Below are 25818 nucleotides of genomic sequence, written 5' to 3'. Positions count from 1 at the left end.
GAGATCCTGTTCACCTGAACTATTGTAGATGTCACTGAAATGTATAATTTCAGGCAACACACAATGTGCCCTTTACTACAACACGCTAGCCAGCATCTCAGCAAGCTCAATGTATTTCTTTTTGTCCAACATGAATTGCCCACAAGAAAAGATAACTATACACAAGTTGTAGTCATATTCAACATATCTCATTAATTACTGAGCTACAAATAAAAAAGACTGTATTAAATGTGCAATACTATTTTTAAACAGACTGGCAGAGTACGAAATGAAACAAATATGCAGAAGTTCTAAAAGGGAAACGCCACTGGTGTGGGGTTTGAACCTCTGCACAATTGCTGTCTGTTTCTTGTAGTCTTGAATGCACAGCCATTCTTGCAGACTCACAGCATCAATTGGTTGCTTTGGAAATTACCCTATCCCGGGCTACTTTGGTTTGTCGGCCTACTGATCCTCTGCTTTGCCCTGGCAACATAAAGCAAATGTGCAACTATGTAAAAACAACAAACAGTGACATTTGAAAAGAAGAAAAGGAAAAGAGGAAAACAAAAGGAAAATGGCATTGGTTGCAAATGGAGACCGAATTTCATCAGTAACTGTGACCGACTGAAGGACTGAAGCAGTCCAGAAGCTGCAGATCTCACCTACCGAAGCCACAGGGTCATATTAAATAGTATGTTTACCAATAGGTGGTATAATATTATGAGCAGAATCCCGTAACTAGAGAAAACATTGCACACATTTACCATGAGAAAGGCGTTTCATTTCTCCTACTATCCAGTACTTACTCCAAATATTCTAGGACTGGCGTTTGTGTATATCATTAGGATGTTTGGTCTATAGTGATAAGAAAGAAGACCAGAATTGGTCTCAAGAGGGTAGTTATCAAAGGGCCGGTAGGGATGACCTGAATTCCCAAATGGGGCAAAGGGGATTCAAAGGTGTCTCCGAAATCATGGCAATTGGGAATGTCATGTCACAGTGTTCAGAAAAGCACACTGACCATGAATGTGCAATATAACATTTTGTATTGTCTTTTATCTAATTGTTTGTCTTATTGTTTGGACCCCTGTTGCGCTCTGACGCAACAGTAGGCAATGTATTCTTTCTAATATATGTATTGTATTCAAGCTAATAATCTTGGATGTTTTGTTACAGTAGCACTTACTGTCTGTTCACCTACACTAAATGGGTTTTCTGTGTCGTTAAAAATCAGACAATCATGTTCTGTTCATTGACTAAAAATCACTTGATGAAACAATGAAGGTGTGTCTCTTACATGAAGTCGATTTTTCGATTTGGTGGGGTGGTAGGTTTGACCCTGTTCATTTGTTTGTTTAACTATTGAATGGATCACTACTGCAAAAGAAAATGAGATTCAGTCAGGTTGGGCCTGGTTATTAGGGATAATTAGGCAAGAATGTATGAAAAGTAGTCATGTTGGAAATTAGTTTTAGTCTCAGATGAAATTCACATTCTAATCTGGAAAAATCAAGGTTTTTAACAGTTTTATGAGGAATGAAGACCAACATCATATATTTTGTGATAATGACATAATCCTATTCCAAGAAACATGGCTCTCTGCTAAAATTGATTTGGACGGTTTCTCTATAGTTCATCAAGAGGCTACAAATCATAACGGACGGGGACTGTCTGGAGGGGCTCCTGATCGCCACAAGGAACTCTAAGATTTTAAATGTGGAGGTAATTTCACAGAGCATCCCAGGCATCCTGGCAGTGGCTATAAATGGCAAAATGCTTGGGGTTGTATCTCGAATACTTGTAGTGAATCTATACTGCAATGGGGCAATCATGATGATTGATGACTTCCTTAGAGAAGTGTCTGAAATTGTGGGCGACTGGCTGTTAATGAATGAAGCAAACATAATACTGGCTGGTGATTTAAATTCCCACTGCTATGCAAATTTGGTTACACCAGTCGTAGTACCCTCTTTGGCAAACAATGGAGAGCCCTGTCCAAAGAATGGGATTGGGTAATTGCCAATGGAAATGTGAATGGAGATTTAACCCTGCATGTAACGTGGAAAAGTGGCCTTAAGTCTTCCATCATAGACTATTTGATTTTATCTCTGCCACTGTTTGAAGTTTGTAAATCATTAATTTTTAAGGAGACATCTACTGGCAATCATATGTTACCTGCTGTATTGAAGTTGTATTCAAGAGTCATTAAGACTAAGAAACACATAAACCTGGATAATAACCAAGGTTGTAATCGCTTGAAAAAATGTAAGGGGGTAACCCTTTAGTAAGACAGCTGACAGATTATGTTGCTAATGTAACAGAGGAATATTTGAAGTTGGCTTGCATCAGCGAGTCATTCAAGGATTTTCTGTAGGATAAAGAGGAGCCTGGGTACCAGGGTGTCAATAAAACTAACGATAAACATGTATTTGACAAAGTGCCTTGGTTAAGGAAGAAGAATTATCATATGCAGCTTCGATTATTAAGGTAAGTTCATGTTAGTAAGGAAGGCTATAGCTTAAAGAAAAAGCAAATGGCAAGGACTTATAAATATTGGCCTTGTAACCATAGATATGGGATGATACAGCTAGTAGAGAGCTCGCTTTGACATCTGTGCAGAGCCTGCTGATGCAGGTTCGAATCCCAACAGGGCCAAACTAAACCTTTCATCCTTCCAAGGTTGATAAATGAGCACCACACACCGTGGGTAATAAACAGCGCTCAGATAGCTGAGGGTTCGTAGCGCTATATAAATACTAAATTATTATTATTATTATTATTATACAATCAGATGGGGAGGCAATGCTCTGCACTCTGACTCAAAAGAATACACATAGCTTTTGGTCTTTGGTTAAAAGTACTTCAAAAACCCAAATAGAGATGCAAACTAATATAGTCGGTGAAGCAAGTTGGTGGGTGCACATGAATGGAAATGTTGGTAACTATGTTAGACCCCACAGGTGTACACCATGGGAGATAGACTTTGAACTGGTACAAATAGAAAGATTAATTTTGAAAGCCTCCTCGTCGAATGCAGCCGGTCCAAATGGTTAGACAAATGCTATCCTTAAATTGAACAAAGAAATGTGGGTGGTTTTGCTGTACATGCTCTACAAGAATATTCTAATTTGCAAAGATATGCCCGAGTCCTGTAAAGTATCCATAATAGTTCATATTTTTAAGTGGGGGGATCGTGTAGATCCCACAAATTATAGACCATTTGTGTTATTAGATGCAGATAGCAAGATGTTTGCTGCCTTGAACCTTAAAAAAATTGAGGCATGGGCTTTGGAAAATAGAATATTTCACAGAGTTCCAATCGGCTTCAGGAAAGGTATGGCCACTAATATGAAATGCCTAGCTCTTTCAGTACTAAGAGATGAAGTTTGGTTAAATAAGGGCCATTCAATGTATACAGCAATGATTGATTTTATGAAGGCCTTCAATACAGTCAATTGGCAGCTACTCTGACAGAAACTTAGAAGGTGGGGTATCCCTAGTTCACTATTTGTGATCATAGTGCGGGTCCATGAAAACACCAGTGTGCAAGTCAAATTAGATACTGATGGCAATTCAACTGACCCAAGAAACACACCAAGAGGACTCGGGCAGCTTTGCATATTAGCACCCTGCCTTTTTAACTTATACTTAGCTGACCTTAATGAAGCATTGGCTAAGGCGGCATTTGTTAGCCCTAAATTAGGAAATCAATGTATGTTGTGGACAGCATACGCTGATGACATTGGGCCTCATTACACGGTAGGCGGTAAGGGATTACTGGCACCGGTAAGGGCACTGGTGCCGGTAATCCCTTACCGCCCTACTACGAGGTCCCTTAGCGGGTCCCTTCCTTAACGCCTGGTTTTACCAGGTCTTAAGGAAGGGACCCGTTGAGGGATTTCAGAGCTAATAACGGGCCCGTTAATAGCGGGCCTGTTATTAGCTTCTTCCCCATTCCCAGTGAGCACTATGGGGGCTCAAATGGGAATGGGGAATGGTTCCCGGAATGGGGACTTACCTGTCCCGCCAAGGTCGGAATGACCTGGTAAGTCCTTATTCCGGGAACCCGGACCCGGAATGCGGTAAGGGGGTAGTCATAGCACTAATATCGCCATGGCTACCGCCTACCGTGTAATGAGGCCCATTGTACTGCTAAATGCTACACTCATAGGCCTCCAGGGGATTCTTACAGCATTAGGTGAATATGCCAAAAATAATGGCTTGATAATTAACCAAATAAAATCTAATGTGATTCCTTTTGCCAAACATTGCAGAACTGGTGACAAAGTGGTCAATTGATAAAATTCCAATTATCCCAATGAGAGAAATCACCTACTAAAAAGATTGGGGAAAAAACTTGATCAGCTGGTATAACAAATGAGGAAAATGTGCAATAAATATTGTAAGTGCACAGTTAAATCTCTCACTGGATTTTATATTGGCAAGGTGATCCCAATGATTTGATATGGAACTGAGATTGAACCATTCGCCTACGGTCTTCCAGGGGAGAGAATTGAGGGAAGACTTTGGAAAAAACATTAAATCTTTCAAACGCAATGCCGTCTGTGCAATATGAACTTGGCTTGTTATCACTTCAAGGATGGTTTCATTGGCGAGTAATATCTTTATATGGTAAGATAAGTCACCCATTAATGTCTCGCTGTATGAAGATTTGCAGTTAATGATGAAAGAAAATACAGCTCAACTTTTAAATCGAGTAAAACTGAGGGCAGAGTCCCTTTTAACCAGTTGTGGAAGAACTGAGATGGATCTTAGGAACAATCTGGTGTGGATAAAGAAATGTCTTCAAGAAATGGATTGGATCAACATAATAGACAGAGCAAGATCCTACAAGCTGCATTCTATGTTTTCTTACATGAATAACTAATTGGGAGTTCTACTGAAATACCTAGTACAGTTTCCTTGCTCCCACTCCTGAGAACAGTTTTTTAGATATCGATTAAATCTTATAATTCCAGGGGAAATGTCGTCAATGGGTTAAAAAAAACAAGAATCTATTAAGGCCATTTGCGAATATTGTATGAACGCAGATGTTATACAAACTTTGAAGCATGTGATGGTAGAATGTCCCAGCCTCATAAGCACAAGAACAACATTTGTGGAATGATTTATCTCTAACTCACATAAATATGTTATCTTAGAAGATATGTGGGAAAGAATGAATCCTGGAAATAATGTCTATTTAACCATTTAAGTGATTTGACTGTCATAGGATATAGGTATTTTAAATAAGAGGCGCATTTAATAGCTTGTTAGAAATTGTATGTAGTTTGTGAATTGGGGTATTGATTTGGATTTTAAACGTTTGGTTGTGCTTTAAAAAAGGATATTTATGATGATGATATATACATGCTGCATAATATTCTTGTATTTTATGTACTTTTGTAATCGTGTGTGAAAGGTCAAATCTTGATCAAAAATGAAGAATGTCATTATAGCGGTACTTGAAAATATTCATGCTAGATATTGGAGTTGAAACTCCGACAGAGACAGTTAAAGATTTTATTGTATGCTGGGTACAGGAGTAGGAGCTCCTACAGACAAGGTACAATATTTTAGTGCATGGTGGCTACAGGAGGCAGAAATCCTACAGAAACAGAGAAAGATGTTAGTGTAAGAGGAAGTCAGGATTCAGAACTCCTCCAGACACAGTAAAGGATTTTAGAGCATGCTGGATACAGCAATTGCAACTCCTGTAGAGACCATAAAAGATTTTAGTGAATGATAAATATTGGAGTAAGAACTCCTGCAGGGATTTGTTTGTTTGTGCATTTATATAGCGCTACAAACCCTCAGGTATCTGAGCGCTGCTTATTTCCCACAGTGTGTGGTGCTCATTTATCGACCACGGAAGGATGAAAGGCTGAGTTTGGCCCTGCCGGGATTCGAACCTGCATCAGCATGCTCTGCACGGATATCAAAGCGAGCGCTCTACTCGCTGTGCTATCTGATCCTTGGCGTGAATCAGATAGCACATTGTAAAACATTTTAGTGCAAGATGAATACAGCATTTGGAATTCCTATAGAGACAGTGAAATATTTTAGTGCATGCAATCGGAACTCTGACAGACACAGTGGAGGGTTTTAAAGCATGCTGAATACATCAATCAGAACTCCTGAAGACAAAGTGAAGGATTTTAGAGCATGATGGATACAGCAATCGGAGCTCCTACAGAGACCGTAAAAGATTTTAGTGAATGATAAATATCGGAGTCAGAGCTACTACAGGGACAGCAAAAGATTTTAGTGCATTCTGGATACAGAGGTTTGAATTTCTACATGGATGGTGAAAAATGTTACTACATGCTGCAAAGGGGACTGGTAACTCCTCAATGTGACAGTGAAGGATTCCACTGCATAACAAATAAAAGAGTCGGAGGTCCTCAGTATCTGGAGAAAAGACCACTAGTGGATTAAAATGAATGCTTGATGTAGGAGTCAGAACTGCCCAAGCATCCGAAAAAAGGAACATTTAAACATTACGGTGCATGCTGGTTACAGAAGTCTGAAAATCCTCACGCATTTTGAAAAAAGAAACATTGGCAAAGGATGTGCAGGCCAGTGATGACTTGACCTTGCTAATACCATGGCCACGCCCTATCGATGCAGAAAACCAGAAGAAAATACATTTTGGCCCAACTTTTGGTTTATTAGTCCATTTCTGATTTGCTCAAGTATGTCTCAGGATGGAAATGGTTTTGGTAGAGTAGAGAATGTACCACTACTCCTAATCCTTTTGAATAAAGTGTAGAAGCTCATTAGTGGCCCTTCTATGCATTACATTGTAAAGTCAGTGAGAAGGGTGTCGGAGATGCCAACTTTTGCACTCCTTTGCAGATTGTTTTCCTGAAGTGAGAGGATGTAAAAGCCAGTCCCTTCACTTCAGGAAAACAACCTCTAGAAAGTAGCTCTAGGTGTTGATCAGCGTTAAGGTGGGGGAACAAATTGGAGGATTTGTGTCCATTATTTGACCTGTTAAACAGGAAGATTTACTGCAGGTGGTTTTTGTAAGTACTGCATACAGTAAATGACGGCTGGTCCATAATCAGGTGGGTACTTAGAACAGTCAATATTTCAAATGTGCCTATATTTACTTTGCAAAATTAATCTATTATGCACCCCATTGCATTGGTCTAGGGCACAATGAGATGTGAAACTGACTAATTTGTGCACAATGTCCCCCGCCCAACTGCCTGTCCCTCCCCTGTCTCCCCGGGGCACACCCTTGGAACCCCTCCCACTCACCTTATCCCGGGAGACCCCCGGAAGCCATACCACTCCTCGCCACCCTTTCTTTCTCCCAATCTGCTCCACTCATCAGTAAGCTCAGTCCCTCCTTCGACCCACTCCTCCCTACTCACCACTTACCTCTGACATCACCTCCTCCCCTGCTGGCCTGGCCCTCCCTGCCCCCTTTCATTCACCATTTATTGTGGAGAGGAGGTTTTGCACTGCATTATGTGGAAAATGTTCTCTTTGCAAGGCATGGTGTGCACTGCTTCAAATAACACGTCTTTTCCCATTACTGCCATACCCATAGTGGGGGCCGCACTGTTGCACTAATCTTCCACTCATGATTTAAGGCAAGCAATGGCATTCAGCATTGTGTAGATGAACCTCAGATCACCTTAACCCAAAATAGGCCCACCTCTTAAGAAGCCAGTGTACATTAATCCGTAAAGCAAGTTTATTGTACAAATGTCTGGGATGGCCTAGATGACTCTGTGGGGTTAAACTAACCCGAGTCTCCTCGAAACCACACAATTTTACACATTTTATATGTTTTGCAACAGTTAAAACACTTCCACATATTTTATTACAAATCATCCCCCCACACGATTGACCAAAACTATAAAAAGAAATGTAATACTACAGAGGCAACACACTGGTCTTGGAGGCAAGACCAAGCAGAGCAACAGAGGTTTGAATCCCGGATCTGCGCTTAGAAACCGAACTCAGTTACGGTATTAGGCGTGTTATAAAAAAACAATTAAATAAATAGATAATCTCCTTTAACTCCCATGCTCTCATTGGACACATTTATTTAACTACCATCCCCTTTCAACATATCTTTGCATCAGCACATATTTACAGGACATCCCTTTTTGGGATCTTTCCATAGTTAGTCATGACATTACAGTTACAGATTCACACAACAAACATAATTCATTACAAGTTCCAACTGGCCAGGCATCTCTAACCCAAAAACGCAAAGCACATGGTCTCTGAAAGGACACTTCAACAATTTGGAATTGTTGAGGATGGAGAGGAACAAACAGGTTCCCTTTGAACTGGTGATAAAAATCTTTTCCACCCAGACATGTTGGTATCCTTATTTCACACTAATCTATACTGCTAACAATTCAGCATGCATGGCCTCTGGGCACATCCTGAGAACCTGATCGAAATCCATAAACCATTTGTCAACTCTGCCCTTAAACATCCCTTACACCGGGTTTGTTACCCGGTCCAAACTGACTCTACCAGGTAGCCAGACTACCCTGGACAATGAATAACAGGCTCCCAAGTACTTAAAAAGATTACATCTCTTGTCCACAATAGTACCAAGTTGTAAAAACCTGAGCCTAGCCGTAGATGACCATCTTATATTATTGCAGCTGCCCACTGCCTTTCCTTAACCTTCAACCTTGCTCAACCCATTTTCCCATTCACACAGAGCTAATCTGACCGCCCCAGGCTTCTGAGCCTGCACAATCCCTAGCCAGGAGAGTACTTGCAGCATACGGATTTGTATATTTACCATGTGCCACATGCCCCAAACACATGTCCCTAAAGACCCCCATGAATGTATGCCTGTGCATGTATGTTCAAGACTACCAAGGCCTTTCACAGTGGTTTCTCCATTACAAATGTCCTAACTTGCATGTGCATATGAAGATGCTCACTGCCCAACTTTAGGTGCTACTTGGCAGACCACAGACCTTCATTGTGTTTATCTTGTATCAGCAGATTTGACATCTTGTTGCACGCAAGTGAATCTAAAATGTATCAACTTAAACACAAAGTAACACTTTAAGGATCCCTTAACTCTTCCTAATTAACTACATTAGATACATGCTAAATCGCAGCATTGCGACAACATAGCCGTCATCCCAGTCATCAATATGGCGCACACACCGCAAACCCATCTTTCTCATTGGGACCTTTATTGATCACCCCAACAGTCCCCCCATTAGTTAATACATTAACTAATAAACACATTTCTTGTTCATTTAATCCATCTTCTCTGGAAAATAAAACTCTAAAACCATCACTCACATTGGTCCCACTACAGGCATACTACTCTGCTGAACAAACCCAACTCATCCTCCCACCATTTCTGCAATCTGCCCGCTGCTCCACACAATCATCCCAGTTTGGTAGAGGACACAAGACAGCTTCAGTCTGAGTACCCATGTGATATGAAATGGTTGTGGTATCTTAGTAGAACAGCATTGCTAGAGCATCTGGCAAGAACAAAAGATAATGAGGAAAAAGACAAAAATTGGCATTAAGATCTTGACTGCTAAACATATCCAAGACGGGACCCAAGAAAAAAGAGAGTCCAACCAAGGGTCATTTGTAATTCCTGCTTCATTTTCCATGACCACTCGAAGCTTGTGCAACGCGACAATTGTCTGAGTCAAAGTTCTGTTCTCAGAATCGTTGGAAGGCAGAATAGTGCAACAGAAGCTCCCAATTTTCAGACACACACCTATTTTGCAAGTTGATGAGTCTCAGGGCCCGTAGTTCTTTGATTGCACTAAATCAGAAGAATTCACAGACAACAAGAGTTTGTTAGGGGGGGTTCTGGAGCCTCTTCACATTTGCGATAGTGTGAACAACAGGGGCCAAGAGCAAAGAAAAGAACATCTCAGTCTGGCTGAACAGTCGATACGGCTCAGGAATGTTCATCAGAGCTTGCCGCTTAGATGCAGTTTGACCGCTTGGTCCGTTTCAACTGTACCTCATAGTCTGTATATGATGAAACAGGGGACACAAGGGGCACAGGGGACAAAAGGGGCACAGATGTGGCTTCGGGCATCGGGTTGGCAAGTACCAATTGTTCCTGAGGGATGACAAGGACAGGCACATGTAGCATAGTGAGACTGCACAAACCTCGCCAGGTTGGAGGTAATTGTCAGTAGGATAACTGTCCACAAGACCAAAACACATGAAGAAGTGCAGATGTACCTCCAGTCAGATCAGCGATGCGAAGCGTGTAGCTGCAGTTCCCATTTGTGGCAACAGGCACCGCGCCATCACCCTTAAAACACAGAGAAGAATGTGTGAGTAACTGGGCCTTAACAGGTTTCTCTGGATCCTTGAGCCATGTCAAATATTTCAGATACTTTTTCCAGACATTTCCATACTCTTGATTGGTTTGTGCCCTCCCTTCTTCTGAAAATCCACTCATTCCTCCAACTCTGCAACTCTTCACCCTTTGCTCCGATCGGTTATTTACTATGATGGGCCCTTCCAACCTCAACTGGACTCTTTCAGTACAACGTACATTCTCCTGCTCTTTATGATTTAAGGTCAAACATTTCTTGTCAACCGGTAGGATAGAGGCTGTGACTGATTGCCCTTGGAACTGCCCCCGGACCCTGCACAAGGTTAGATGTATCAGACAAAGTGCCTCTGCTAACTCTATCTCATCTGGAATAAATATTCTGGGGCACCAGAAGCAGGGGGGGATAAGAGAGCAGGTCTAACAAGATCCTACAGCTATCTCTCTTCCCACCCTCCTTGTGTGTCTATACCAAGCATTATCTGCTGCAAAAGCAATGTCCATCCACTATTGGATCTAAATTTACATCATCAACACTTCTTTGTGACCTGAATAATACGTTATCAAATTCTACAATACTAGATAAGTAAAAATATTCACATGCATATTGTCTGTCTTGCCTGAACCAAATAACAAGAAAAGCGATGAAAACATAAAATCAAACATTCTAATATACATTTTAAACCCAAGGTTTCTTGTCAGTATTGTAATAATAACTGTTTCTGGTCTACGCTCGCTTTCCCCTGTTCTACCGGAACAAACCACAAATTCTTAGGGCATACTCAACTTGAACCTCTTCATGTGCCAGTGTAGGGGTGCTGGTATCCCTTTGTATTTCACTGATGTGTATCCAGCAGTCGGTGTTACAAAACTCACTCTGTGTGGCCCATGGAAATGTTACTCGCTCCAGCGTCTGACGAAAGAGCGGACATAGATCAGGTCCCTGGGAGGCAACTTAGGCTGGTGTCGATCTTCGGATTCCTTGCCATTTCCTCCTGTAGACTGTTGGTGACAGAACACAACCTGTGAAGATACAAGTCTGACACTCTTGGTTAAAGCCCTAAGGTATTCCCTAAACTCCTCACCAAGAATCTCTGCTGACTTGTGTATATCTGTTGCTGTGCGTGCAGGTGAGAGTGGTGTATGTAACCTACGTCCAGTTACAATCTCATGTGGACTGAGATGTGATCCTTCCCTGGCTGTTTTCTCAAATAAAACAGAACAATCGGCAAACAATATACATTTTAGGTAAACAGACCTTAAGTACTCCGTTCTACGATTCCTTTGGCCTGAGGGTGGTACACTGAACACAACCTCTACTTGATACCCAAGAGCAAAGTGATTTCTGAGAACAAGGAATTAAAGAAGTGAGTCCCACTGTCAGACTTCAGGACCTCACAAATTCCTCACCGTGGAAATACATCCCTCACCAAAATGTTGCTGCAGACTTGCCATAAGCGTGTATGCAGGGACCAACCTCGAGCATTCAGGAAAATAAGCAAACAGTGACAATGAGGCATCAGGAATTATTACATCTCTGAATCATATCTATAAAATTAATATGGAGCTCGCGAAATGGCACGAGGGCCGGGGCAAAACCTCTCTTACCATCTTCATAGTGTTTCTAGGATTAACTTCTCTCCAAACTATACAATTCCCTACAAATCTACTTACCTGTGTTTGAAGGTTTGGTATGAACCATTCCTCCTGGAGCTTTGCGGCAATTTGTCGTAGAGAAGTAGGCGATGGGTAGTCTAGTTGCTCTAGAGCCACAAGAAGCTGCTCTACAGGCATTACTACCTTTCCTGTAAACTCCTGTCTCCACAGCAAATCCTTGGGTGAGAGGACACATCCCTCTTTTCCCAGAGTAAGTTCTCTATCCTGCATTTCCACAATCTGAAGCAAAGGGACCGCAGTGTACAGGGCTGGCAGCTCTACCTGCTTGGACACGTTTTTCATTTTCTGGGATTGTCTGCAGCATCATTTCCAAGTGCTATTGGGTCAGAACGGTTAAAATGTGTAGCACACTTAACTATTCCTACCTCTGTGGACAGTGTTAGTGCTTTGATTAATCTGGATAACAGCGCAGCATTCTGGACCTGGTTCCTGTTGGATCTCCTAAACCCTCTTTTCAGCCACCTTGACAAGCCTAAATGTAGAGTGAAGGTTACATAAGCAGTGTTCAAAAAAATAGTGACTGCCTTCCTCTTATTCATGTCCAGCGCCTCTATAAGTGCACTAGTTCTGCCACTTACGCAGAGTAATGTAAAGGCAACTGTTTCTTCATTCTCCATCCACAAGGTCCACAGTGGCTGCACCCGTATGCCTCTCACCAGTGTCCTGATTAATTGTTGAGGACCCATCAACAAAGAGTACCTCACCTCCCTGCAAGGCATCCTCCTTAATATCCGTCCTCTCTTCCACTCCTCCCTCATAAATCGCACAATAATGGACAATGTCATCAGGTTTCACTGGTTCGGCTACAAATGTCATGGGATTGACTAGGTGACACCGTACTGGAAGCATTTGATAGGACAACCTCATGCTCCGAGACTCTCTAGATCTTCAAAGTCACTTGGACTTTTTCAAGATCGCAAAGACTGCATGCTCCACATACAATGTCACCAGGAAATCCATAGTAGTGGTTGAAGACTTTTGAATCGCAAATGCCACTGCTGCGAAAGCCTGTTCACAAGGAAACTGGCCTTGCATCACTGGGTCTAGGAGTATGCTGTAGTATGCTAAAGGTTTATAGCCTAGGGATGTTTGCTGGGCCAGGACCACTGTCATCACTTGCCCATTTGAATGAAAAAACAGATAAAATGATTTCTTGTAATTCGGGGTCGCCAAAATCAGAGCATTACTGATCGCAGCCTTGAGTTCCCGAAAGTAGGTCACCATCTCTTCAGACCATTCTATTGGACCCTTTACCTTCTTGTGCTCCCTTGAGTCCCCGAGGTAAGGGCCTCATGTAACTAGAGTAGTGAAATATCCATGATCTGAGTCCCAAAGAAATGCTGAATTTGTTTCACCGTCAGTGGTTGGGGTGTATTCTGAACTGCGGTGGCTCTCTCTGGCATTACCTTAAATGCTGAGGGCGATATCAACAGAAATATACTACTTCTCTCTGGCAGCATTGCAATTTTTCTGTGTCCACTTTGTACCCCTTCTCCACAAGCAGGGTGAGGAGTGTTATGAATCTCCATGACACTGCTCTTCTGAAGTGCTACAGACTAGTAAATCGTCCCTGTATGGGATTACTGTACTGAAAACATGTAAATTCCCCAAATCCATCTGAACCACCCTATTCAAAACACTTGGAGATTCACAGTACCTCTGGGGCAACCTTGTGTGCTTGAATCTCTGACCATGATATGTAAACGCTGTGAGTTACTGAGGATTGGGGTTTAAGTGGACAGAGAAAAATGCATTCTTTAAATCAATCACTGTGAAGTGGGTTGGCCCAGTCTGGATATTACCAAGAATGGTAGCAGGATTCAGTACCACCAGGAACTCTGCCTCAACAATGTTATTCAGAGGTTGCAAATCCTAGACCATCTTCCAACTGGACCCCTTAACTTTCTTCACAGGGCAGATGTCTGTGTTGCATGTTGACAGAGAAGGTTCTAGTATGCCTTACTTCAACAATGCCATAATGGTCTCATTAATCCCTTTCTGTGCCTCTCTACACAAGGGATACTGCTTAGCACATGGTAGCATCGCACCAGGTTTTAATTGTATACGTACTGTTCCAACGCTCTTTAACAGCCCCACATTATGAGGATTGCTGGTCCATAAATGATCCATCGCCTTCTCCAAATCTTCCTTCCAATATGGCGATGTATTTCTAACAATGAGCATGGTCTTTGGTACCTCCCTTTGCTCTATCGCTATCTATGCAAGGCACCCCATCTCAAAAACCATCTCTCCTGTGTCTTTTGCATCTTTGAACAATTGTTCGTCTGACATGTCCTTTAGCTATAACGTTGGATCGATACCCAAGACTGTGCGCCACTCTCCACCTTCCTCATTAGAGCCTGTGATGCTGGAAATGCATCGGAGGGACAGGGCCTCCGTATCTTTGTCCTTTATTACTTTATCATGTATGTTCTAACTTGTTTTCCACGCAGGAGTTCATGTGGGACTCCTGGTGGTGCGGCTCTTCGTGTATTTGGTTTGGTGAACAGACCCTTGGGATACCTTTATGGCACCCATGGGTGGGAGTACAACCCTATACTCCTAGTGTATGGTTTTGGGCACCTGTGTGTGGCCCACTGAGCAGGGTATGGGCTGGTGGCAACTCCGTGCTGAGTTGACAGGTGCCCTGCACATCCTCCATTTTGGGATGCCCAGGCCCCGTCATTGGAATCAGTGGATTCCTGATAGGAAACAAAATGGCCCCTGTGGCCTCTTGCTTTCTTACTTTTCCCGAAGTCCCTGGAAGCTCTGACTCTGTCCCTTCCCCCTGACTGGCTGTTGGGTGGAAGTTCCATATATGGTGTTGTGGGGAAGTCCAGGCCAGACTGGCTGGAGCCTTCCCAATGACTGTATGTTGTGGGTACGCCCGTGTAGTCGGACCTGGGTGAAATGAGTGTGTGACGAATACGCATTCTGTGTTTTGGGTGTCTAGTATCTGGTGTTTGACATAATGATTGAGACAACCCTGCCCGAAACTAGGATGAATGCAGTGTGTAGTTCTGAATTGCAGAATGCTTGTCTGAATCCACATTCTGTGTTGTGAGTGTCTGGATGGAGAAGAATGGCCTGAATGCACTGTGCGCCTGAATGGCTGCCTGACTGCCTGAATGCCCTTCTGAGTGATTGGTTGCCTGAGTGTGACCCAGCAGAGTGAATGAGAGATCAACAGTATATCTGGGGGCCTCTCACTGCTAGAAATTGTTCAGAAGCTGAAGTTGAAACTGATGCTTAACTTTGAAGCCCACTGGAAGAAGAACTGCTGCTGCTGTCCTTTGCTAATCTGAAAGCTGCTGTGCCTTCAAGGAACTGATCCAAGAGAGGACCTGGCTAGGAGACCTCTTCCTGAGCTACGAGGGACCATCGTGCACCAGCTGATCTTTGCCAAAGCTCCCTGGTAGACAGACCTATGAAAGGCTGCCGACTGGACAAAGGGACCGCCAAGAAGAACAAAGAGAAGCACTGGACAGCCGTCCACCATCGCCGACCTCCGTCACGGACTACCGTCACCAACTGGTGCTGCAGTGTTCCCTTTGCCTAAGACATTTGATCCAAGGACTCCGTTGCTCATCCTCATCGACCGCTTTTGTCCTGCCGACGGCTGAGGTGAATCCGCCAGTGGGTTTCCCGTCACCAGAAGACCTCAGAGATGCTGACAAAGCTACTGAAGCCAGCCGTGGTCCTGTCCTGTTCTCCGACGCCAGACGCCGACGACCCGACACCCTTGCTGGGCCGAAGTTCTTCATTGATTCTTTACGGCAACGAACACTCGTCATCGAGGTGCACTGCACGCCTCAGCTTGCAGGACGTTTTAAACAGATCGTCAACAAGCACCGCAAGAACCGAAGCTGTGCCGCAATGACAGTGTTCGCCCTTTTTCCTTGTGGGATCTGGACGCTCTGTGGCTCCTGCCATAAAGGGAGCCGCTCAAGAAGGATACGTCGATGACCTGACGTCGAACTCTGCTATTCGAGGTTCATTGGGGTTGTAGAACTATTTGGAAGGAAATAAGACTCTTGTGAACCATATATGGACTGGGCTTGGATGATATATCTTTATTTACAGGTGGCCCAGGTGGGGGGATCGTCATAACGAACTGTGCCTGGTGGTAGGGGCTCAGTATTCTGGCAATTGTTCTAACCAACTGCTTTTCCTCCTATATCTATTGTTGGATCTCTTTATTACTTGATTTGTGTGACATTTAAACTAAGTCCAGTTAATGAAATCTGATAGTAATTGTGGTACCACGTAGAACTGTGTATATATTTGCCATTGTAGATTAACTGAGCACAAAGTGAGTTATTGTGATTGTGTATATAACCTTGAACCTTAATTATATAAAGACTGTTTTCACTAATACAGTGTCCGGACTTTCCTTTGTGGGTGCTTGGGGACTACATTGTACTTAAGAACTAGCCTGCATCACCTCCTGAGAGCTAAGCCTTGGTTGCTCGACCAAGTTACCAATAATAGAGAATCTTGGCTGGGGTCCTCTGTGCCTCTCATCTGCCATATAGAGAGCAGAAGTACAGATACCCCCTCCAGTCTTTACAGTGCCTGAGAGAGAAATCCTGTCCTTCTTGATAACTACTGCTTCTAGGAGAATTGTGACACTGGTGCCTGGTGGTACCTCCTGCGACTCAGCAGGCCGAAACAAAAATTCAATTGTATCTGCCATGTCTGATCTCAGATTCCCAGGACCCAACTCAACACAACCATTACTCCATAAAGCAACAAATCTGAATGTACAGGTATCCCGTATTGCGCTATCACTCCAGTATGCATGCAAAAGTGCTAATTCTCTTACCGAATACAAGCCTGGAGTCGAGCATACTATAACTTCCTCTGTGAAAGCAATCATTCAGTGCAATTTCCTAAGGTGATCTCTGCCCAAGAGATTCGCAAAGGTATCTGCAAAATACAACAAGAGAGCAGATAAATGGTGTGTACCTACCTTAATACGTAGATCCTCTCTGTAAGGAACCGACAAGTTAGCCCCAGAGAATCCCTGTGTGTCCATCATTTTACCTGACGGGGGGAGCTCACCTTCCTTGATGCAAGATTTAGAAGCTCTTGTATCAACCATAAATGAAGATGTTCTGTCACCTACCTGACCACCTATTCAGGGTTCCGCTTCCGGATCAGCAGTAACAGATAGGACTGGACATATCAGAGATACCTGTGGGCTGTCCTAATCTGGATACATGTTAGAACAGGGGAGCAGGAAAGGATTCCCTCCAAAAACACTTGCTCCCATGTAGTGAGTGTCCGTTCCCTGGGGTAAAGGATTTTTCTCCCATGCCTGTACCAGTGCCTGTGCTGGCATGGTCAGTTGAAACGCATAGTTCTGTGCAGTCCCAGGCACTGGGTTCTGTTCAACCCGTACCTGCTGCGTTTGCACAGCACCTGGGGATATGGCATGGTCAGTGGTTGCTTTTGCTGGGCACCTACATTGAAATACTGTGGCCTTCTCTGACAATCTCGTGTCATGTGTCCCATCCTTCCACATGACCAACACTGGATCCCATACAATCCTCCATAGTTACTTTCCATCGGCTCGTTAAACCGAGGCCCCATTCCTCCGAACTCACCAAATGACGCACCTCCTTGTGAAAATACTCCCCTAGCCCTCTGACACCCTCTCATTTGCCTTTGACCGGGAGCATAAACTGTCCATCCAACCTTGTGCCATACCTGATTCAATATGTCTCTGTTGTCCCAACTGTCCCTCCATTGAGCTGGTAATCCCTGCTCCTTCCAAACAGATCTTCGCTAGCATTTTAGGAACAGGCTTATGCCTCTGCCTTTTGTGCCTGCTCCATGCTCTCTTTTTGCCTTCTCTTGCCTCTTCTTACAAAAATGCACAATATGTGCCTGAAATTCCAGCCAACCCTTGGCCTCCATTCCTACTACTTTATCTAGGTCATGTTGGACTTCTTTGGGAAGTCTCTTTTTTAGCATATGATAAAAAATGGCCATGTTGTTATCCCACGCTTCTCCCATCTCTACCCTCCACATCTCCTGAATAAACTGGATATGTGCAGAAGGATCAACGTCCACCTTAATTGTCTTGGCTAAAATCGATTTTATATCCTTGGTATCAGGGTACATAACCTGCAGGGCTCCCCTTACCTGTGCCCTGTAATTATTGAATGCTGCTCCATCCTGGGTGTTCGTATCCAACTAAACTCCCGGATACCTTGCTCACCTCCAAAGCTCATCTAACTGTTCCCCCATTAGAGCCGTGAACAAGCTTTTCATGCCCCCTATGGCCAACATGACACCGGAAGTGTGCTTCTCTAATGCATAAATCCAATGCCCCGTCAATGCAGTGAGCAAAGGGGGTGTTTGCATCATGGTATTCCGGTCCATGTGTGACCACAGGACATAATACACGCTTTCCTGACCCTTCCGGAGCAACAGAAATTGAGTCACACCTGCCTTTACTGGAAATTGAGTCACACCTGCCTTTACTGGGGCTTTTCCCTTCTTCCCCTTGCTGATCACTACGACCATAGGAGTACCACGGTGTGCCCTAAAACCCCATGGTGTGATCTCTGTCGCTGCTACTAGAGCGGGATGTGGGGCTGTTAGCCTCTGTTCTCCCTGCTCATCATTCGATTCCCACTCATCCGCATTGACTGCCCCTGTTACCCCTGTTACCACAATCCCTGGCGTTTCTATGTGCACGGAAACATACTCTGCACTTCTGTAGGGTGCTGGTTCCCGCTCTCCTTGCTCACATTCTGTCCCCATAACAACACATTTGTCATCAAGGTCTACATTGACCTCCTTGATAACTGACCTATCTAGTTTAACAAGAACTTGTCTATGCCTCCACCTTCCTTTCTTCTACATTCTTTACCTGACTATTCACTTCTTCCCTCTTTTCACATCTCTGCTGTCGTAACAGCACTTCCTGTTCCTGTGCTAGCCTCAATGCTTCTTCCTATTTTTTCCGCTCCTGCTTTTCCATCGCCATGCGCAGCCTATCCTCTATCCTAGCAGTAAAAGGCACAGTCTCCCCTTTTTCGCCCATTCTCAGGCCCATTCTCAGGCATTCATCTAGTCTTTCGGTTGGCGGTTTCACTCACTCTCGCTCCTCCACCCTTAATCTCTCTAATAACCAAGCAGTCGGGGGAGTTAGTCCCTTTTCACTCTCTGTTCTCAGTCTTTCCATGCTCCTGACCATTGAAGGAGTTACCCTTCCACTGTCCTTGGTATCCCATCTTTCAGAAATCGCTGCTGGTGGAGGCACTACCTGTGTCCATCTTGCAAACACTAGAGTGGGGGCGCTGGGGAGAATGGAGGTTCAAACTCAGGGTTAGTGTGTCCTTTTACAGGCGATAAAGGATAGCACCCATATGGAGACAGTGCAGAAGGAATTTCTGCACCTTCCTTTCTCGGCCCTTCCTCTGTACCTTTAACATCATGGGGGGCCTTCCCGCCCTTCGCATGCATCCTCCATAACTCTAAGATATTTAGAAGATTCTCTAACTTTGATCCTTTGTGCCCAGTGACTAAGAAAGTACACTCGTTTTCCAACATTGCCTTATCCTGGGTCCCCTAATTTGGCCAAGAATTGGGCATTTTACTCTTAGTTTCCCGCAGCCATTCTCGATGGTACTTCAAAATCTTTACCTTATAGCCAGGAAGTACCTGACACATCTTGTTGGGTGTCCTGACCCACGTTTGGACTATTATGCTGCAACATTTGGTGACGTGGGCTTAGGAAATCCAAGATGGCGGAAAAGCCCACACTTGCACCAGAATCCAGAAGAACCGTGCAGTTTTGCGCACACCAAAATGGGCCCCTGACCTGCCACCCACCAGCGCAAAGAAAGATGGTTCTGTTCAAAACCCGTTTTTATTAATGTCAAAAATTGCTAAGATCATGGTCCCGAAACCACCAAACAATAATCCAACTATGTTTGAGTGTTTTACTTTACTTTACTACAGATCCACATCAATGCCATGTTAAGCAAGGATCAAATACTATCAAGTAAAATCCTTTCCTTTTGAAATGTATTAATTCAAGACAGCTGTCAAAAATAGGTGCAGTACCAGCATTGGACACTGACCGGCGCTGGTGCTCTATAAATCCTGACAGGAGAGCTGTCTTGCAGAACTGGGCAGTGAACAGAAGGGGGTCTTATGTAATTAAAAGTTCAAAAGACTGGCCTTTCCTGAGAACTCTTAACACCCCAGAGACCCACACCAGGAGGCAGGATATCACATGGCCCTGTTCCTTGAGAGGGAGGGGACTTCCCTGCAGCCTGCTGGACCCAACACAATAGACCCTTGCAATTGAATGGGGTATGCTGATTTTGGGTGTGGACTGTAAACAGAGCTCTGCTTGGAAGTAGAGACATGTGATCCCTGACTCCCCCAGTTCCTAGAGGCGGGCCAGACAGGACTGTGGATTCATATTGCAGCAAATATATGTTTAAGTTAAATGCTTCTAAAATCTTGTATTAAGCTCACAGAAATGTACAATTTGGAGATCATGAAAATAAAAAATGCCCTCACGATTTGAGCCCAAATTCCACTTTGTACGGTGTTCTGGGACCGAACCCCACTATTTATTAATATTGCAGACACTGTGTTTAGGATAGAGACATAGTAATTTCCAGTAATATGCTTAGGGAAGGGGTGCAGGTCTGTGTACATTTTGAGGAAAAACCAATATGGCGAAAGTCACTAAAAAGCACAAAATGTTGCCATTTGTGAACCCAGGCTCTGAGGGGGATCAGAGTTGGGCGAGAGTGTATCTTAAATTAATCTGTGAAATGTGTATGTAATTTCAACGAGGTGTGTATCTGGGAAACCTGTTAGTTATGAAAAATTCATTTTCTAAGTAAAAGAAAAGGGGCGTTTCTTCATTAGACTGTAAGACTCTGACTCACTCTGACACACTATCCCTTCTCAAATCAGGTCACAGAGAATCCTTGACCTATCAAATCATGAGAGGGTTGGGCATGCAGAATGAGCCGACCCACCCACTTTCAAAACACATAAAAAGAGACTGCTTGGACAGGCAAGACATTCACTTTTCATTTTCTTGCGGAGCGTTTTGCAGGACCACACAACATCTAGAGGGAACATCCAGAACTTACACTCCAGATAGACTACAGAACTTAAAGCAAAGGCCTAACCCACAAGCTGAGAACTCTTCTCAGCAGGCCTTCAGAATCCAGCAATCCAACCAAACTATCCTACAGCCGGGCGAGCTGTTGGATTCTTTGCCAAGAACTTTGCCAGAACCAGCAGACCCAGAAAGCAGTGCTGTATCCAGAATCCACTTGATCCAGACCAGCAGAACCGCAGACCAGACCGCTGTGAAGTGCCGACAGCAGAACCACAGACCAGACAAGAACCTGAGATCCAGAACCAGAGAACCAGTACCAGAAACCGCCCGGAGTCCAGTCCAAATCTGCTGACCAGACCCTGACGGCCTATTTCAAATTCATAGTGTGAGTACTCAGCCAGAACTATGCAAAACCAATCTCTTAGTTTAAAATAATCTAATTCAAACTATTTAAACCTATTAGAACTGCATCATAAGGAATCGTGTGTCCATCCTGTTGATTCAAACCTTCCAAGCGCATCTGTCATTCTGAAACTGTAATTTCATTTCTGAAAACTACCTTCATAAAACCGTCCATATCTTTGGAATCGTAGGTGCTAGGAATTAACTTTCACCTTAAAGCTAAGATACTAAGCTTTCCAACAAGCCTAAAACCGACTTGCTACTCCTTATAGTTCCTCCGTAATCGCGATCGATGGACTCGGAAAAAAGTGCAGTGAATTGACAGTTTGTTTCATTTCAACCACGTGTAAAAATATCTGTCTTTTGCTTCCATTACTGAATCCCATTTTCAACCTAATAACCACCCCTGAATCATTGGTAGGGCTGACCTGAACTGATTTAAAGTATCTCTCACTCACCCTGAACCTCTAGAGGGAATTAAAAGCATTTTCAGCATATTTTTCACTTCATTGCCACCACATTTAAAAGGATCTTGCCTGCTTTAAAATCATACCTGTTTTCCTCTAAGCTCGCTGGGGGGAACTGGAAATTTGTATTGCATTTTGTATTCCTGAGAATTGTGTGTGCTCTCCTTCCATCTCCTTATCTTGCATAGGGGGGAGGGGGGGGGAATTGTCAAAGAAAAAGTGATCATATTATCTTTTGTTGAAATCATATCAAGTTTATTTCTGTGCTGCATTTTTCCCTCATTGCTTTCCTTGAAACCATAAAAGTATTTTCTGCTACCTATCCTTCCTATACTAACTCCTCATTGATTGTAAAGAAGTGTGCTAGTGTCAGATTATCTATTGTCGATCAACATTATATTCATATGCCTAAGTGTGATATCAAATATTAATTTATTATAAAAGTGTGATATATATCTATTGTTTAATTTTTCCAATAAATATTTTAAATTGCAAAACAAACCTACTTCTTGGCTCAGTGAGGTCAGGGGGATTCAAAGAGAAGGGCGTTATATAAGGGTTTATCGTCCAGAGTATAACTTGTCATAAAAAATATATAAATAAGGGCTTCCCTTAAGCAATCCCAGCCAAGGCACTGACTTAGTGGGAGTGCTTGATTGGAGTCACTTGACAGATTGGGGGCTCGTCCGGGATTCTGGATTAGATCTATCACTTGTCATAAAAAATATATAAATAAGGGCTTCCCTTAAGCAATCCCAGACAAGGCACTGACTTAGTGGGAGTGCTTGATTGGAGTCATTTGACAGATTGGGAGCTCGTCCGGGATTCTGGATTAGATCTATCACTTGTGCAGATTAATACAGTGTGCTAACTGACAGGATACACAGATTCTGTTGGATCACCACGCCGTGTTACACTGTATAAACACCCCTCAAAGGAACGCTCTAAGGAAACGGTCTGTTTTGCAAAATAAAATACAAACTTCTGTAAGTCAGGAAGGAAATCAATTTCAGGAATGACGACCTTGGTAGATATCAAAATAGCCAGAGAACACCTCTTACATAAGTTATTTGTGAGAGGTGAGTGGGCTCATCAGGACCAAGCGGTCTGGTTGCAGGCAATCGCACCCCAGATCACTGAAACAGGGTCAGACATATGGAGAGATTAGGGTCCATTACATGTGGTCCTGAGTGAACTATATATGGCCCCTAAGGCCAAGGATGAGCACAACAAGATTGCCAGGGTAGCGGCATATTTATATTTATATATGGGAGCCATACAGGACAAATGTGCTGAAGGCCAAGATCTTGCAAATAGGCAACTGATGGCATTAGAGAAGGCCCAATCTGACCTGGTCTCTTCTGAGCAGAGGCTGCAGAGGAGCCAGGAGTCAGAAAATGATAGTAGGCAGTATATTATTAAAATAAAGGGGGATATGGATATCCTGCAACAGGAAAAGGCTGACCAGGATACCAGATGTCTGGCCTTGCAGAAGGAGTACCAAGAAGGTTTGGACTCCCTACTGCAGAGCCAGAAACAGCTGAAGCAACAACTAGACTTTAACAGGGCATGCACAGAGCAGGTACCCACCCTGCAAATCCAACTAGACAGAGAGAAAGAGGAAAGCAATAAATTGATTTTGAAAGACCTGGATACCCAGGCAGAGTTTGATCAAGAACGCCAGAAAGCTGGTGCCTTTCAAAGGCAGAGGGACGACCTGGCGGCACAGATGCAGGCTCTTAGTCAGGAAAGGGACACCTTAGGCCAGGAAGTCTGCAAATTAAAAGAAAAAATTGAAGAAAATCACTTGGCCCTTCAGGGACTGGGTGACCTCCAAAAAGAGCATCAGAACTTGTTAAAGCACACCAGGAGGGTGGAAGATGCTCTGGCAAGAAAGGAACAGGCCAGTAGGGATGGGACTCAGGAGGTAACCCTCCTGCAGCAAAGACTGGCCCAGTATTCCAGGACCAACCAGGAAGCGCAGAGAGAAAATGAGGCTCTCTGTCAGCACAATGATAGGCTCCAGCAACAGGTAGCCATGCAGGAGAGACTGATAGATAAGGCCTTAACTGAGGAACTGAAAGCACAGGCTCTTGCATTGCAACAGGGAGCAGGAGCTGACAGAGATGAAGTTCGCTGGGAAAGGGAAACACCTGAGCATAACCTCAGGAGCCCTAGTACCAGAGGCCTTCATCTCTCCCAGTCCTTGGACTCTGCCACTCCCATGTCGCCGGGCGCACATGAGCACAGGGACACACGGAGGGCAGATTACTATCCAGCCAAAAGTATGGGGTTCATAGGCCAGTACCTCCCAGGAATGGATGGGCGGGCATCCGAGTATGGGCACCCGAGCACAGTGCAATTTAGTGGGGAACCCCATGAAAGTAGGCCCACTAAGGGCATCCTAAAAACCTCTGCCCAGTTAGGTCAGTGTGGGGGGTACCCATCAAATCCTGGCAGCAAGGAGGGATCTAAAGACTCCTCTGAGCGGCCCAGGACACAGGAGACTAGGTCCCCACATTCTGCCAACCATTCCCAGGCTCGCAGAATCCAGGAAAACCTGGAAGATCAGACGGCACCTCTGGGAGCAGTGCCTCTGAGTCAGAGGATGAGTGGAACAGGGTTACCCGAACCAAAAGGGCCAATAAGGCAAAAAGGGCCTTGCTTAAGGACCCCTTAAAGCAGATCAAGACAATAAGGAGTGTCATTACCCCTTACCACAAGAACGCCAAGTATTCTGTTTGGGAACACTTGGAGCTTTATGAGCAAATGATGGAGACTTTCCATTTGAAGGACAGCAGTAGCGGCATTCAGTATGTCAAATGGACATTCTCCCCTGAATACTCCAGTTTCTTTGCGGGGCTGGAGGACCAAAATCATTCAAGATGGTCCACCTACAGGGCGGCCATCTTGAAACATTTTTCTGTTCACAGAAATCCCCAAGAGGCTCGCAAGGCAGCCTACATTTTGCAATGTGAGGAGGATCAGGCCCCACAAGAATTTGTGCAGGAGTTAAAGCTTGCCTTTGCGCAGACTACAAAAAGGGTACGCACGGACAGTAAAGAATTTGTTAATACGCTTTTCCATGCCTTACCCAAATACATAATGACCCAGCTCGTGAGAGAATTTCACGAGAAAAGATCTTTAGACTGGCTCATTGAGCAAGCCACCCGCATCTATGAGGTGCAGAAACCAGTGGAAAATAAGAATCAGCCTAAAAAACCCAAAACCAACAGCACCCCTGCTGCTGCCAAGGTGGCAGAGGTAAAGGTTGCCCCGTTTTAGATTTGGAGATGGGGGGACCTAAAAACCTGCCGGCACCAAATAATTCTAAGTCCAGAAGGCCCTCAGGCCAGTCACAGACAGGGAGTCGAGGAGGTAGTCCCACAAATGGGGTCCCTCGCTCCCCTGACTATGTAAGTCCCCGCTATAAGGGAAACAGTCCAATCCTGGGTTATGTGTGGACTCCTCCGGCCCAAAGTGTCAATCTGGAAAAATGAATACCCTTCATTTGAATGATAGACGTAACTTGATGGCCGTGGGCCAACCGTTTTATGCACCGAATTGGAGAAATATGAACTGCTATGCTTGACCGACGAGCAGCCATTTAAAATGCAGTAAGAATCGCCATTTTGCTTGTTAACCATTGCTCATTGCTTTCTGTCTAAAAACTGCTTTGCAGCTTGCAATTCTTGCAGATTCTGCTTACTCTGCTCAACTGTTAACATTGTTGTCTGAATATGAAAGGACAAGGTCGCGGGACTGAAGAGTTTGCTGAAAATCCTCATGAGTAGCCCAGAGAGGAATGCCCACGCTCCCTCTCTGTAGCCTTGGGAGAAAGCTGCAGGGCATTGAATCACTTCACAGCTGCC

General features: G+C 44.0%; 1 protein-coding gene and 1 long non-coding RNA gene across 3 annotated transcripts in view; both read right to left on the bottom strand.

The window, feature by feature from the left end:
- The window catches only part of ZMAT3 (zinc finger matrin-type 3), a 197732-nt gene that overhangs the window by 81217 nt on the left and 90697 nt on the right, over positions 1-25818 (bottom strand). The window lies entirely within an intron of this gene.
- Positions 8021-11187, bottom strand: LOC138491878 (uncharacterized). The gene is made up of 2 exons (XR_011276100.1): positions 11082-11187; positions 8021-10270 (listed from the first exon to the last, which is right to left on the bottom strand). It is a non-coding gene; the product is annotated as an uncharacterized lncRNA (long non-coding RNA).

This window comes from Ambystoma mexicanum, chromosome 10 (genome assembly GCF_040938575.1).
Source record: "Ambystoma mexicanum isolate Mex_15411 chromosome 10, UKY_AmexF1_1, whole genome shotgun sequence".
In the NCBI taxonomy this organism is placed as follows: domain Eukaryota; kingdom Metazoa; phylum Chordata; class Amphibia; order Caudata; family Ambystomatidae; genus Ambystoma; species Ambystoma mexicanum.
The sequence above is the reverse complement of the archived record's forward strand: the minus strand, read 5'-3'. Positions and strand labels throughout refer to the sequence as shown.